This window comes from Stegostoma tigrinum, chromosome 11 (genome assembly GCF_030684315.1).
Source record: "Stegostoma tigrinum isolate sSteTig4 chromosome 11, sSteTig4.hap1, whole genome shotgun sequence".
Taxonomy (NCBI): domain Eukaryota; kingdom Metazoa; phylum Chordata; class Chondrichthyes; order Orectolobiformes; family Stegostomatidae; genus Stegostoma; species Stegostoma tigrinum.
This window is the reverse complement of record NC_081364.1, coordinates 20,510,758-20,527,200: the sequence shown is the minus strand read 5'-3', so window position 1 is coordinate 20,527,200 and position 16,443 is coordinate 20,510,758.

Genomic DNA, 16,443 nt, shown 5'->3' with positions numbered 1-16,443 from the left:
CATCATCTTTGGAAAACGACTCTCATTGTCCACCCTATCTAATCCTCTGATCATCTTGAATGTCTCTATTAAATCCCCTCTTAGGCTTCTTCTCTCCAGTGAGAACAGACCCAAGTCCCTCAGCCTTTCTTCATAAGGCCTTCGCTCTAGGCCAGGCAACATCCTGGTAAATCTCCTCTGCACCTTTTCCAAATCTTCCACATCCTTCCTATAATGGGGTGACCAGAACTGCACGCAATGTTCCAAGTGAGGCCACTCTAGCATTTTGTATTGTTGCAGCATGACATCACGCCGCTGGAACTCAATCCCTCTACCATTAAAACCTAACACACCGTAATCCTTTTTAATGGCATTATCAACCTGGGTGGCAACTTTCAAGGATCTATGCACATGGACAACAAGATCCCTCTGCACATCCACACTACCAAGAATCTTTCCATTGACCCAGTATTCTGCCTTCCTATTATTCTGCGCAAAGTGAATCACCTCACATTTATCCATATTGAACTCCATTTGCCACCTTTCAGCCCAATTCTGCAGTTTATCCAAGTCTCCCTGCAACCTGCAACATTCTACTTTCTACATTCTAATTACCCACTTCATCTCTGTGGTACCCCTCTCATTTGATGTTGGCAGAATTCAACCACTCACTATACATGGAAATACTCACCACTGCTGGAATACACCAGCGTCTTCTCTGCCAGTGCCAACTTTAAAAGGCCACTGTGTCCAGAGCTGCCCTGTATGGTTTGTGACATCTTCCCCATACCTGGCAGATAAGGGAAAATTGGCACTGGCTTTGCAGTTTCTGGTGGGTGGGATGGTATAGAGGGACAGCCTCTTCTCAGAAGACCGACAGAGTAGGCCATGACACCAGACCCTGCCAGTCTTGTCTCAGGCTTCCAATCTGGTCAGTGTCATCTGGAGGAATGCCCAATGTGTCACAAGAAGGTCAAAGTAAGCTGGTCCAATCCCTGAGATGGGCCCTTGACCCTGCATGTAAAGTTCCCTTGAATCACTATTCCAATTATTGTTGGCATTGCACTACAAAGTGCAACATTAAAGTGCAGAACAATAAGTGGTTCAGAGCTATAATGGTGCAGAAACAGTTATATGTCATATGCCAGCGTCTGTGGACAAGAAGTGCTTGTATCTGCTTAAATGGATTGTGCCTGAGACATCAGTGCCTGGTGTCCTAGATGGAGGCCAGGAGGAGCAATGGGTAGGCATGGTGTTGCCTTAATAATAAGGTGACAATGACTGATAAATCCCAAATAATGGGTCTCTCTCCAATCACTAGCACAAATCTCATCTTGACAAGCGAAACATAGTTGGAAAATGCAACTTCTTTGTTTAACATCACAAAAGGCCTCGTTCAACCTTGTGTAAAGTTCTCCCAAGTAACTTGACCAGAGCCCATGTGTTTTAAGGCTTGAAAAGACTCTCCCCGAGCATTTAATTTTGTTTTTATGTTATCTTTGCAAGATTTAACCTTGATTGTTGATGTTTTCCTAGATTTTACTCTTTCTGCTCCTTCATGCCAATTTCTGGCTCACCTTTCCCATATTACTATTTTCCTCCTTTTGCTTGTTTCAACACTTTTATTTGCCATATCTTTTTGTGTTTGATCCCTTTTCTCCACTACATAGTTTTAAACCATTTCTATCTCCCTTAGTTGTGTGGTTTGCAAGAACACTAATCTCCAGAAGGTACTGAACCTGTCAGTAACCTGAGAGGAGATTGGCATTGCCTGGTGTTATGGCCTATTCTATCAGTCCTCTGGTTCAGGTGTAGACTATTCTAACAGTACAGCCTCACTCTCCCAAATACTGGCGCCAGTGGCACATGAACCAGAATCCACTTCTTTCATACATTTGAATCTTTGAATTATGTATTTATCTCTCTAATTTGATGTACCCTATGACAACATGCAACTGGGGAATAATCCAGTGGTAATAACCTTTTAAGTTCTGCTTTTCAATTTAATGTCTAGCTTCTCATATTCTCTGTGCAGAAACTATTTTCTAGTTCTGGCTGTTGGTTTCTACATGGACCATTACTACAAAGATTTTTTTTAGCACGGAGAGTGGTTCATGTGTGGAATGAACTTCCAGAGGAAGTGGTGGATGTGGGTAGAGTTACAACATTTAAAAGTCACTTAAGTAAGTACATGAATAAGAACAGTTTGGAGAGATATGGGCCAAGTCCAGGCAGGTGGAACTAGTTTAGTTTGGGATTATGTTTGGCATGGACTGGCTGGACTGAAGGGTCTGCTTCCGTGCTGTATGACTCTACTAGACCTTCCACTTGCCATGACAAGTTCCTTTCCAGCCCTAACCAGATGTTACAAACTTTGATACTGGGCAGGCGACATAGCCATCTGGACACTTGTTCTTTGATGCAGAGAATGACGTCAATCCCCCTCATAACCTACTACTATGACTACGTTTCTCAGTTCTCACAGTTGAATGGCTTCTTGAACCACAGTACCATGTTGAATTTGCACATCTATCCTGCAGCCTCTGCTAACATCCAAACAGACTGAAAGAATCTCAAATCTATTGGCCACGGCAGTAGACACTTCCGTATTCCTGCCCTTTGGTCACACTACGTGTCTCACTCATGGTTACACTGTCCTGTGTGACCACTTTTGAATCAGAGCTCCCTTTCCAAAGTATCATTACCTTGGATGGTAATGATTTCCAGGCCCTCCACATGCTGCAGCTTTGACTTTGGCACATTACCTAAACTGCTATTGTTAATGAACTTTAATTATTTGAATGCATTATTCACTTACTTGCGTTGCATTTTATATATTTTATGAACTTTACCACTCATTTGTGTACTATGTAAAAATTTAAGAATAGAAAACAACTTCATCTTGTCCACTTTTCCTGGTGATGCTGACTGCCTGTCTTGGGGTCCTCACCTTGCTGGCTGCTGTCCACTGGTAAGATATCTTCTCCCACAGTGTTAAATTTGGCAGGTGGCCAAGAAAGTATGGGCGTTGCTACTGTTCTCTTCTCAGGCATAAAAACTAGCAGCATTCTCCTTCCTCTTTTATATTGCTGTACTGTTTGCTATTTTGCTGGTTGCAAGAGATAAAGACTTAAATAAATTTCAAACTGCATTCTGAATATATCTATGAAAATGAACAATCATCGGGGCTCTGAATGTTACAAGTACTATGATATGTTTCTCATTGTGGTATATTTACAACTACAATAAAAGAATTTTATATATTGATGAATAGTGATGTCATGATGGATAACAATTGAAAAGAGTTGCACATGTGATATTTTGAAATCGAGACTATTAAACCCTATATTCAAAATCTAAATCACTTTAAGTAGTAATCACCCTTAATCCATCAATTTACTGACAAGCTGGTTGCTAATTTACCACTGGCAATCAGTTAAATCATTTAATTTAAAAATAGCTTAATAATTTAAGCTAACAATTTAAAATGAGATGTTTAATGTGTTCCAAACAAAGTGGCTTACAATCCTTAACAGTATAGACGTAATGAGGTTGTTGACTAGCTGGCTGAGCTGGCTTGTTTTTGTTCAGATGTTTTGTCATCGTGCTAAGTGACGTAATCAGTGGAGCATCCGATGAAGCGATGTTATTCTACTCCGCTTGGAATTTATACTGTCCGGTCCTTTATGGTGACAATTTTAAGCAGAGCAGAATAACATTGCTTCAGCGGAGGGCCCACTGATGATGCCACCTAGCATGGTGCCAAAAATTCTGGCAAACAAATCAACAATGTCATCCACAACCCGAGCTACAGATCTTTGCCAATACTTTAAGGATAGATATAATGAATGAGAAACTGACAAAAATATGTACAAATAAAATTCTATAGCATTCACTTAGATATTCCACAGCAGCAGTATGAAAATAGCTTTTTCAGAAACATACACAAATTGTTTTTAATGCAGAGAAGTTTATAGCATACAGTTTATCGCATATAGTACACTCACTGCACCTAAATTTTAAGGTCCAAGGCAACCCAGACGTTGCTGTCTGAGTTTTACTGTAATAGAGTTGATATGACATTGCAGCCTGTTAGTGAAGGAGTCTGCAAAGTCAGATTGTTTTTAACTTTCTGGATGAGGTCCTGTTGTTGCAACTGAGCCAGGGATCAAGCTTTGGGATAATGGTAACTGCCTATGCTGGAATTTGAGATAACAAGGTGTGAAGCTGGAGGAACACAGCAGGCCAGGCAGCATCAGAAGAGCAGGAAAGCTGAAGTTTCAGATCTGGACCCCTCTTCAGAAATGGGGGAGAGGAAGGGGCCTCTGAAATAAATAGAGGATGGGGGGCAGTGATAGAAGGTGGATAGTGGAGCGAATAGGTGGAGGGAAGACGGAAAGGTCAAGGAGGCAGGGTGAAGCTAGTAAAGTTGAGTGTAGGTAGGAAGTTGGAGGGTGTTGGCCAGTGAGGAGGGAGGGTCGAATAGTTGGGAGGGAAGATGGACAGGTCAAGGAGGCAGAGATGAAGCTTGTAGAGGTGAGTGTCGGTAGGAAGTTGGGATAGGGGTTAGTCAGTGAGGCGGGAGTAGCAGATAGGTGGGAGAGAAGACGGAGAGGTAAAGGAAGTCAAGAGTCAGGCGACGAGGAGGGCAAAAGTAGGATTGGGGTAAGGGAAAGAGCTTAGTAGGGGCCAACCTAGTGGTCAGAAGAGGAAGCTAAACAGGATGGAGAGTCAAGAATAGTGGCAAAAAGTATGGAATGGATAATTGTGGAATCAAAATGTAGTGGATGAGTACATTCAGGATTTGTGAGGTTGCACAGAAAGAGAGAACTGTGCATTCAGTGAACAGGAACCTTTTAACCATATACACTAGATGTAGAGTTAGATAGGAAAAAGCATTCCTAGGATCATGCTGGCTAGCACTGATTCCAAGTCTGTCTCGATTTGAGCAAGCAGCACTGATGATATATCCCATTCATTGGCATAATGGAACATAACCATGATTGCAGATCCACTGAGTTATTTACCTTTTTTGCAAGCAGTCTCTTGACTGGTCTTGAGTACAGTCCAGTCTCAAATTCTCTCCCTCTTACTGCTTCATAAAGCAACATTGTATTGCACAGCTTAACAATATATGCAGCACTTCATTTTCAAATTGCAACACTTTCCGTTTAACCCGGTTACAGCAGTCTAAGTTCCATTTCGGTTCATAGCCTCAAAAAATAAAAAATATGCGGTCCCTGTATTGTTTATAAAATCTGACAGACTGACTTTATGAAAAGGATTACAGAAAACATTTTGATTTCTTGAAAGTATTTCTGCACTTAAAGTAGTACGTGGGAGAAATGATGAGATTGATCCTTCCAAAAGCACTTCACCTTGAACTGAGCCTATGAATTCCTACAGAAAGGGGCCATTCAAACCATCAAGTCCAGCACCCACCCTCTGAAGAGCATCCCACCCAGACGTGCCCTCCCTCTCACCACATTTATCATGGCTAATCCACATAGTCTGTATATCCCTAGATGCTACAAGGCAATTTATCATGGCCAATCCACCTACTCTGCACATATTTGGATAGTCGGAGGAATCCAGAGTACGCAGCAGGAATCCACACAGAGAGAGGAAGAACACACAAGCTCCACAGCGGCAATCACCCAAGGTTGGAATTGAACCTGGGTCCCTGGTATTGTGTGGCAGCAGTGCTAACCACTGACCCACTGTGCCACATACAATTACAAAGAAACTGCCATCATGTCTACATTCATAAGGAGGAAAAAAGTTGCCATATCTGGCAACTCAGAATTGGCTGTTCTCAACCCCCTGGTGTTTGTGAAGTTGTACCTGCCTTTGTCCTCACCACCACCCTCCCCTTCAATTATTGAGGTGCAGACAGCCTTGTCCCAACTCACTTTTGGAGTACTACGTACAGTTCTGGTTGCCTTCTCAGAGGGCGGATATTATTTAATTGGAAAGAATGCAAAAGAGATTTACAAGGACGTTACCATGACTGGATGGTTTGGGTTATAAGGAGAGGCTGGGACTTTGTTCCCGAGATCTTAGGCAGGGGAACCTCATAAAGCGTTTATAAAATTATAAGGGGCATAGATAAGGTGACCAGCAAAGGTCTTTTCCCTCCTTAGGCTTTGGTTGACAGAATGGTTTCGAGTCAGTTCAGAGATTATCTGTGGTGAGCAGCAGCTACAAATCAATAATGAAGGCAAAGGAATAGATAACCTTGTAGGAAATCTAATTGATTACCTTTGGAATCAAGAATTATTCTTATAGTAACTTTCTGAAAATTAAACCAATGAGATGGAACCTCTGTGATAACACAATATGTTGAAAGGATTGACCGATTAGGTCGAAAGGCCTGATTTCATTTTATACTCTCCAGAGCTTTAAACTTTTGACTAACTTATTATTTATTATGTTTCTTAACATTTATTGTTTCTGAAGTGTTTATTGAACAGAATTTAAAACCAAAACACTGGTTTGAGATTGGCAATTTTTTTTTACTCCAAAAGCGCTATAGGTCTAAAGATTTAATGAATTGATCAATACATGCTCATGTGCTCTAAAATTTGACCATTATCATTTCATCAAGTGCATGTGTGTGTGACAATTTTCTGAACAGTTATCTATGAGACTACAGCTCAATCAGGACTCATTCTTTCCACACATTCTGAATGAAGACATTTAATAAAACTCTCGATGGAAAGATTTCATACAACACAAATTTCCCATGGGATGTGATTTGTTCCTGACCCACTTTGGGAATCAGGTCAAGTTCTGCTCATCCTGGATCCGATAACGAATGCATTTGATGCCTTAATTTGCTTTATAACTTTATTATAGCCTTCTCTTTGAGCAGAATGACAATTCAGGTCCAGCTCAAAATAACTGTCCTTTACCTGTTCTACAAAGAATGACACAATAATCAGCAGGAAGAGGTCATAGTACAAATGTCTCCAGGTACAGAAAGGCAAGTCTGAAGAGCCAATAAATGGCAAATTGAAATCAACATAATGAATGTGGTCCACTTTGCCTGGAGAAAGGAGTTGATTATCCCTTGGAAAACAATAAGCTAAATGGTGGAGACAAGCAAATTCTTACAATAATACAAGCCCTTACAATCCCCATAGGTATTTGAGTTCCCAATGACCAACTTAAAAGAAACTCATGACATGATGTCATGTTTTAAGGATTTTAATGTAACAAAGGGTAGAATCTAATGTCCTCTGCCATCGTAGATACTTTAAATCAACCTGTCATGGCACACCTCTGCAATAGGTTGGACATGAAATAGTTCTCCTAGCCCAGAGGTAAGGAAATTACCCTTGCACCACCTCCTCATATTTGGGACTTAATGGATAATTAGTTGCTTGCAGTAAGCACTCCTCATTGTGATGATAATGCAATAAAGAAGGAGTTGAAGGAGTCAGACCTTGGGCAAGCGGGTCCTAACAGTCTATGTAGTAATATAGGTCATATTCATGTGATCTATAAATAGCTGTAGTAATACAATAAACCTCATATTGTTTGCTCAACTGAACTCTTCTTTCAACAAGATATCTTAGATCACTTTTGTACGAAGGAATTCACACGGAACACCAAATGGTAGATTGGGTAGTGGGCAGAGGGGTACTGAATCAGATAGAAGGGTAGTGGGACCAAGCCAATCGCCTTCCCACTTCCAACCCAATTAGTTCCATGCCTGGTAATGTTACACATGACCTTCCTGTCTTGTCACCAATTGAGGCCCAACATTGTTAGGCTGAAAGTACCCCATGGGCTCCATAAGGTCTGATCAAAATCAAATACAAGATGACAAGTGCACTTTAAAGTAAAGCGAGTTTATTACTTGAACTCACATTAAAAACATGCAAACGAATGACTGACTCTATTAGCTTAAAACTATTTTAGACATATTCAACAAGTAAGTTTCACTGCCTTCTGCCCATTGAACGCTCGTAGATAACAGCTGGCACTCAGAGCTCCATCTCAAATTCCATGACACTGGTCTCGTGAATGCCAATGGTGAAAGGTCCATGGCCCCAGTCTCATGAACTGGTCTGATGGGGAAAGTCAAAAGAGTGAGACAACAGTATGATACCCATACTGTTCTGTTTACACGCTCTATCACCATTTCATAGTACCTTCAATACTTTTCCAACCCTCAAAAATAGGTAGAGAAACAAGTCCAGCTGGCTCCATTTACACCACACACATAAACAATTCCCACTAACCTTCAAGGTCATGCCGCTTCCCCTCCAGTCAAAACAGACTGTTTTTGCATTGGAGATAATAGGAACTGCAGATGCTGGAAAATCCGAGATAACAAAGTGCAGAGTTGGATGAACACAGCAGGCCAAGCAGCATCTTAGGACCACAAAAGCTGATGTTTCGGGCCTAGACCCTTCATCAGAAATGGGGGAGGGGGAGAGGGTTCTGAAATAAATAGGGAGAGAGGGGGAAGCAGATCGAAGATGGATAGAGGAGAAGATAGGTGGAGAGAAGACAGACAAGTTAAAGAGGCATGATGGAGCTAGTAGAGGTGAATGTTGGTGGGGAGGTAGGGAGGGGATATGTCAGTCCAGGGAGGACAGACAGGTCAAGGGGGTGGGATGAGGTTAGTGGGAAGGAAATGGAGGTGCAGCTTAAGGTGGAAGGTGGGGATAGGTGGGTGGAAGAACAGGGTAGGGAGGTGAGGGTGAGCTGGGCTGGTTTTGGGATGCAGTAGGGGGAGGGGAAATTTTGAAGCTTGTGAAATCCGCATTGATACCATTGGGCTGCAGGGTTCCCAAGCGGAATTTGAGCTGCTGTTCCTGCAATCTACGGGTGGCATCATTATGGCACTACAGGAGGCCCATGATGGACTTGTCGTCTAAGGACTGGGAGAGGGAGTTGAAATGGTTCATGACTGGGAAGTGCAGTTGTTTACTGCGAACCAAGCGTAGGTGCTCTGCAAAGTGGTCCCCAAGCCTCTGCTTGGTTTCGCCAATGTAGAGAAAGCCACAACGGGTACAGTGGATACAGTATATGACATTGGCAGATGTGCAGGTGAACATCTGCTTGATGTGGAAAGTCTTCTTGGGGCCTGAGTTGGGGGTGAGGGAGGAGGTGTGGGGGCAAGTGTAGCACTTCCTGCGGTTGCAGGGGAAGGTGCCAGGTGTGGTGGGATTGGAGGGGAGTGTGGAGCGGACAAGGGAGTCACAGAGAGAGTGGTCCCTCTGGAAAGCAGACAAGGGTGGGGAGGGAAAAATGCCTTTGGTGGTGGGGTCGGATAGCAGATGGCGGAAGTGTCGGAGGATGATGCGTTGGATCCGGAGATTGGTGGGGTGGTACGTGAGGACAAGGGGGGTTCTCTTTTGGTGGCTATTGCGGTGACGGGGTGTGAGGGGTGAGTTGCGTGAAATGTGGGAGACCTGGTTGAGCACGCTCTCAAGCACTGCGGGAGGGAAATTGCGGTCCTTGAAAAACAAGAACATCTGAAATGTGCAGGAGTGGAATGCCTCATCCTGGGAGCAGATGCGGCGGAAGCAAAGGAATTGAGAATAGGGGATGGCATTTTTGCAGGAAAGTGCATGGGAGGAGGTGTTTTAGCATAAGGACTGTTTGTGTACTTTTCTGCTTTGCATCAATTGCTTATTGTCATGTCCAAATAACCCTAACCACTGTCCTTTCATGATCTCGTATGAAGATACAATTTTTAAGTCGAGGCCCTTTCAATCGTTCCTATCAATGCCATTTGCTCCCATGAATGCCTGATAACCCTTCTCCAGCCATCATCTTCTGTTACCTGGCAAACAGCAATGATATGAAGCTTTGGATTGGTAGTGTATTAGAAGCAGACGCTGTCTTCTCTCCAAACTGATAAAAATCCTCCCTGATCACTTCTCCTACCTGGTTTTGCAAGGCAAAACTTCCAGAATTTCTAGGTTGCCACATTCAGCTGGGTGGTGAAATAAAAATAAGACAGCCACTAGCAGAATCAGTAAGAATTATAGAGAAAATGCCTTTTATTGGGGGACTGATATTGTTCTTGTTACGTCTATGACTAGAAGATTCGCATTGTAAGCAGAGTTTGGGGTTATTTCTCAAGCAATGAGAGAAAGCTATGATTTCTCACGGCCTATCCCACCCAAAAGTGAGTCATCTGCCAAGTTGGTTCCTTTCATCATTATAGATTTCCACAGTCTGCTGTATTTTGATTTTGGATTAAAATTTCTTGTGTTATGGCCAGTAAAAAGTGATACAATTGGTGTTACGAGCTGGAAATATAGGCAGATATCTGTTATATCAAAAATGCAAAATTTTATGGATTCTGGAAATCTGAAGTAACACCAGGAAATGAAAGAAGTACTCAGCAGGTCAAGCAGCAGCTGAAGAGAAAAAAATGAAGTTAACAGCATGGGTTTTTGGGCTGCAGTAGTGGTCATTGGAATGCCACAGTGCTCATAAATTCTCACAACTTCATCTGTTGTAGATGTCACTCAGGGCCATTAGAATCCAAATTGTGCAGAAGTGTGCTTTGTTCATTGGGAACTCTGTTGAAGCACAGTAGAGTCAAAGCATGACAGGACCACAACACTTTTTTGCAGCACTAGCTGCTCTATTGTAATTATATAGGTTTGATTTAAATGTTGGTATATTAATAATTGATGGGTGACTCAATGAATAGATAAGTAAATGAATGGTAGGCGGGTGAGTAGGGTGGAAAGTGAATGGGGGTGTAAGTTGGGTGAGCAGATAGCAGGTTTTTGTTTCAGATCTCCAGCATCCACAGTTCTTTGTTTTATATTTTTATGTTGAACTAGCCTGTATGCCTGGTCATGTCTCCATATTAGAATGGGTTTTAAGACAAATATTTTTGGAATTTTTCTCGTTAAGCCACTGATCTAGGACATATAATAAATTCTAAGACTAAATTGTTAAGTTTCTTGTTACAAGAGGTGATTTCTCAGCAAATTCAGTTGATGAAACATCTGAATGCAAAGAAGAAAAAGGAAGAACCGATCAGATTCAGTACAATAAGAGCTACTTGGCCTTTGGAGTTTTCCAAGATAATAAAATGTGAGGCTGGATGAACACAGCAGGCCAAGCAGCATCTCAGGAGCACAAAAGCTGACGTTTCGGGCCTAGACCCTTCATCTGATGAAGGCCCTAGGCCCGAAACGTCAGCTTTTGTGCTCCTGAGATGCTGCTTGGCCTGCTGTGTTCATCCAGCCTCACATTTTATTATCTTGGAATTCTCCAGCATCTGCAGTTCCCATTATCTCTGGCCTTTGGAGTTTCTTGGGCAGGAGATGCCACTTTCCCCTTTTCTGAATGTCTCATCTGCAGAAAGCAGTTGGCAAAGATTTGGTAAGCAGATGTTGAAAATCTGCCCGCGTTCCCATTTGAAGTATTAGTGCTTTTGATCCTTCTTTAATATGTTTGGCATTGCTAGTCAGGGCCAGTACAGCAGCTACTGAAAGGCAGTTCGAGAATGATATGTCAACAGAGTCGGTTTGGGTTGTGGTCCGGAACAAGAAAGGAGCAGTCACTTTGTTGGGTTTTTTTTTCAGACCCCCTAATAGTTGCAGAGAAGTGGAGGAGCAGATTGGGAGGCAGATACTGGAAAAGTGCAGAAGCCACAGGGTTGTAGTCATGGGTGACTTCAACTTTCCAAATATTGATTGGAAACATTTTAGTTGTAATAGTTTAGATGGAGCAGATTTTGTCCAGTGCGTTCAGGAAGGATTCCTGACTCAGTATATAGATAGACCAACATAAGGAGAGGCCAAGATAATGAAATGTGAGGCTGGATGAACACAGCAGGCCAAGCAGCATCTCAGGAGCACAAAAGCTGACGTTTCGGGCCTGGACCCTACCTGATGAAGGGTCTAGGCCCAAAACGTCAGCTTTTGTGCTCCTGAGATGCTGCTGGGCCTGCTGTGTTCATCCAGCCTCACATTTTATTATCTTGGAATCTCCAGCATCTGCAGTTCCCATTATCTCTGATACTATAAGGAGAGGCCACTTTGGATTTGCTGCTTGGCAATGAAACGGGCCAAGTTAGACCAGTTGGCAGGAGAGCATTTTGGCAGTAGTGATCAAAACTTTGTTACTTTTACTATAGTCATGTACATACAGCAGGGTAAGTTTTATAATTGGGGGAATGGTGATTACAACACTGTTAGGCAAGAACTGGGTAACACAAAATGGGAAGTGATGCTGCCAGGGAAGAGCACTATAGAAATGTGTTTAAGGAATGCTAACTGCATGTGCTCAATATGTTTGTCCCTAGCAGGCAGGGAAGATGCAGTCGAGCGAGTGAGCCGTGGTTCTCAAGAGAGGTCGAACGACTGGTTTAGAGGAAGAAGGGTGCTTATGTAGGGCTTAGGAAACAAGGAACGGAAAAGGCTCTCGAGGGATATAGGCTATCTGGGAAGGACCTGAAGAAAGGGCTTCGGAGAACTATAAGGAAACATGAGAAAACCTCGGCAGATAGGATCAAGGCAAACTCCAAGGCTTTTTACACGTACATAAGGAATAAGAGAATGACCAGAGAAAGGGTAGGGCCAATCAGAGATTGTAAAAGGAATTTGTACACGGAGCCTAAAGTGATAAGAGAGGTCCTTAATGAAAACTTTCTCTTCGGTATTCACAACTGAGAGTGACCTAGTTGTAGAGAAGGACAGTGTGAAACAGGCTGTCAGGCTAGAGGAGGTCGAGGTTAGTAAGGAAGATGTGCTAGGAATTTTGAGGAAGCTGAAGATAGATAAGTCCCCTGGGCGTGATGGGATTTATCCAAGAATCCTATCCTAAGTGAGAGAAGAGATCGTTGGTCCTTTGGTGATGATCCTTTCGTCCTCACTGTCCACAGGTGTAGTCTCGGAACATTGGAGAAAGGCAAATGCCATTCCCTTGTTCAAAAAAGGGAATAGAGATAACCCTGAAAATTACAGGCCAGTTAGCCTTATGTCAGTGATGGGCAAATTATTAGAAAGGACTCTGAGACATAGGATTTATGATCACTTGGAAAGGCATCATTTGATTAGTGATAGTCAGCATGGATTTGTGATGGGTAGATCATGCCTCGCAAACCTTATTGAATTCCTTGAAGAGGTGACGAAACACATGGATGAAGGTAGAGCAGTGGATGTGGTATACATGGATTTAAGTAAGGCATTTGATAAAGTTCCCCATGGTAGGCTCAGAAGGTAAGGAGGCATGGGATAGTGGGTATTGTGGCAGATTGGATTCAGAATTGGCTGACCCTTAGAAGACAAAGGGTGCTAGTGAACGGAAATTATTCAACATAGTGCTCAGTTTGAGTGGTGTACCGCAAGGATCTGTTCTGTCCTCTTCTATTCATGATTTTTGTAAATGATTTGGATGAAGGAGTGGAAGGATGGATTGCTAAGTTTGCGAACAATACGAAGGTGGGTCATGTTTTGAACAGTGTAGAGGGCTGTTTTTGGTTACAAAGGAACATTGGTAGGACACAGAGCTGGGCTGAGAAGTGGCAGATATAATTTAACTCTGAAAAGTGTGAGGTGATTCATTTTGGATGGACAAATTTGAAAGCAGAATACAGGGTTAACAGAAAGATTCTTGGCAGTGTGGAGGAGCAGAGGTTCATGTCCATAGTTACCTGAAAGTTGCCACCCAGGTAGATAGAGTTGTTAAGAAGGTGTATGGTGTGTTAGCTTTTATTAATAGAGGGATTGAGTTCAAGAGCGGTGAAGTTATGCTCCAGCTATATAAAAGCCTGGTGTGGCCACATCTGGAATATTGTGTCCAATTCTGGTCACCTCATTACAGAAGAGATGTGGAAACATTGGAAAAGGTGCAAAGGAGATTTACCAGGATGTTGCCTGGAACAGAGGGAAGGTCTTACAAGGAAAGGGTGAGAGAGCTAGGGCTTTTCTCTTTAGAATGACAAAGGATGAGAGGTGACTTGATAGAGGTGTACAAAATGATCAGATGTATAGATAGAGTGGACAGCCAGAGACTTTTTCCTAGGGTGGAGTTAACTATTAGGAGGGGGCATAGTTTTAAAGTGAGTAGAGGTTGATATAGGGGAGATATCAGAGGTAGGTTCTTTACTCAGAGAGTGGTCCGGGCGCGGAATGCATTGCCAGAGAGGGTAGTGGAATCAGCCTCATTAGGGGTATTTAAGCAGCTATTAGATCGGCATATGGATAATAGTATAAGGTAGGGATGGAGATTAGATAAACCCTAGGATTAAGGCAAGAGTTCGGCACAACATCTTGGGCTTGTACTGTTCTATGTTGCATACATTATGTTGCAAACCTCTCTAGCATGGTCAGAATCATAATAAATATCAGTAATTTTTACATTTATGAACAATCAATTCAGCTATGGGTGTGCCTTGGAATTATTTGTCTCATTGAAGTGTGCTTTGATGCTAGAAATGTTTGGAAATACTCTGAAAGTATAAATTGCTGGACTGTTCAATGTTCTGAAGAAGAGTCACTGGACCCGAAATGTTAACTCTGCTTCCTGTCTACACATGCAGCCAGGCATGCTGAGATTTTACAGCAATTTCTGTTTTTCTTTCTGATTTCAAGCATCCAGAGCTCTTCCAAATTTTTTTTTAAATTTTGTCAACTTACAATACATCTTAAAACATTGAGATTTGCGTCCGGGATGGCAGTTATTAGTCACAGGCTGGAAGGTCGCAATCTAAGACTGGGATCATCTGACCTACATTTTTTTCAAGCAGAGGTTTTCAACTGGTGTGCTTTTCGTTCAGTTGCGTAGAGAATTATAGAATCAAAGGTAAAGGGGAAGGTAGGATTGCATGTTAGTCATGCGTCCGATTCTTATCAGAAAGGAAAAGGAAGGGATAGAGTGTAATACTGTCATATTGTTGCAAGGAACCATAAAAATGCCTGGAAATTTGATACTAGAATAAACTAAAAGGATTTGTATCTTAATGCAGAAGCTTTTGGAATAAGGTCAATGAACTGGCAGTACAAATCATGGTTAATGATTAGGATCTGAGAACCTCTACAGAAATATGGTTACAAGGGGATCAAAAACTGGGAACTTAACATTCAGGGATATTTGATCTTTTGGAATGGCAGGAGGGATGGTAAAGCTGGTCAGATAGAACTGTTAATAACAAATAAAATGAGGACATTTGTGAGAGAAGATCAAGGCTCAGATGATGTCCAGTCTTTTTAGGCAGAAGTAAAAACAGCAAGGGAGAAAAGGCATCAGAAGGTGTAGGGTACAGGCCCCCCCAAACAGCAGACCCCCGTAGGAAAGGTTATAAATCAACAATTAGTCGGAGTATGTAAAAAGAATAGGGCAATAATTATGTGTAGCTTCGGTCTTCATGTTGATTGGGTTAAACAAACTGGAAAGGGTCGCTATGATAACTAATTCATAGACAGCATTGGGGATGGTTTCCGAGAGCAACGTGTCATGGACTCAACCAGGGAACAAGTTATCTTGGATCTGGTAATGTGTAATGTAGCAGGTTTAACAAATGACCTCAGAGTAAATGGTCCCCCAGGAAGTAGTCATCATAACACGACAGAATTTAATATTCAATTCAAGTGAGAAACTTGGATCAGAAACAGTTGTGTTTAAAATTAAATGAAGTGAATTACAATGAAATGAGGGTAGAGTTAGCAAAAGTGATATCTCGGCAGATCGGTTAGCAGAATTGACAGTAAGTACGCAATGACAGACATTTAAGGAGGTAATTCATGACCTTCAGCAAAAATGCATCCCAGTAACAAGGGAAGATTCTAGCAGACAGATAAAGTTACCATGGCAAACCAAGGAAGTAAAGGACAGTATTAAGTTAAAAGGAAAAAATATAAGGAGGTCAAAATTAGTGATAGCCCCAAAGACTGGGATAAATCCAGAATCCACCATTGGTCTTTATGATGGAAGACACTTTGACCATCCTATTAATATGAAAGAATGTAGGGGAAGAGTTAAGTACCATCTCTATCACCAAAGAAGTTGTATTTGACAATCTAATGGGGCTGCAGGCAGGTAAGTCCCCTGGCTCTGATAGCTTGCATCCTAAATCCTAAATGAGCTGGCTACAAAGAAACTGAATTCATTTTTTGTAATTTTCCAAAAATCATTAGATTCTGGAAACGTACCAAAGGACTGGAAAACTGCTAATGTGATATCTCCATTCAAAAAGAGAGGGAAGCCAAACACTGGTAATTGTACACCACTTGGCTAAACATCTATCGTTGGAAAAGTGTTGGAATCAATCATTAATGAAGTAACAGCAGAACATTCAAAAAATCATAATCTAATCAAGCAATGTTAATATAGCTTCATGAATGGGAAATTATGTCTGACTAATTTATTTGAGTTTTCCAGGCAAATCTCAATCACAGTGGATAGACAGGAATCAGGAGACGTGTTCCACTTGGACACAAGAAGGCATTTGACAAGGCTCCTCACAAAAGGATCAGT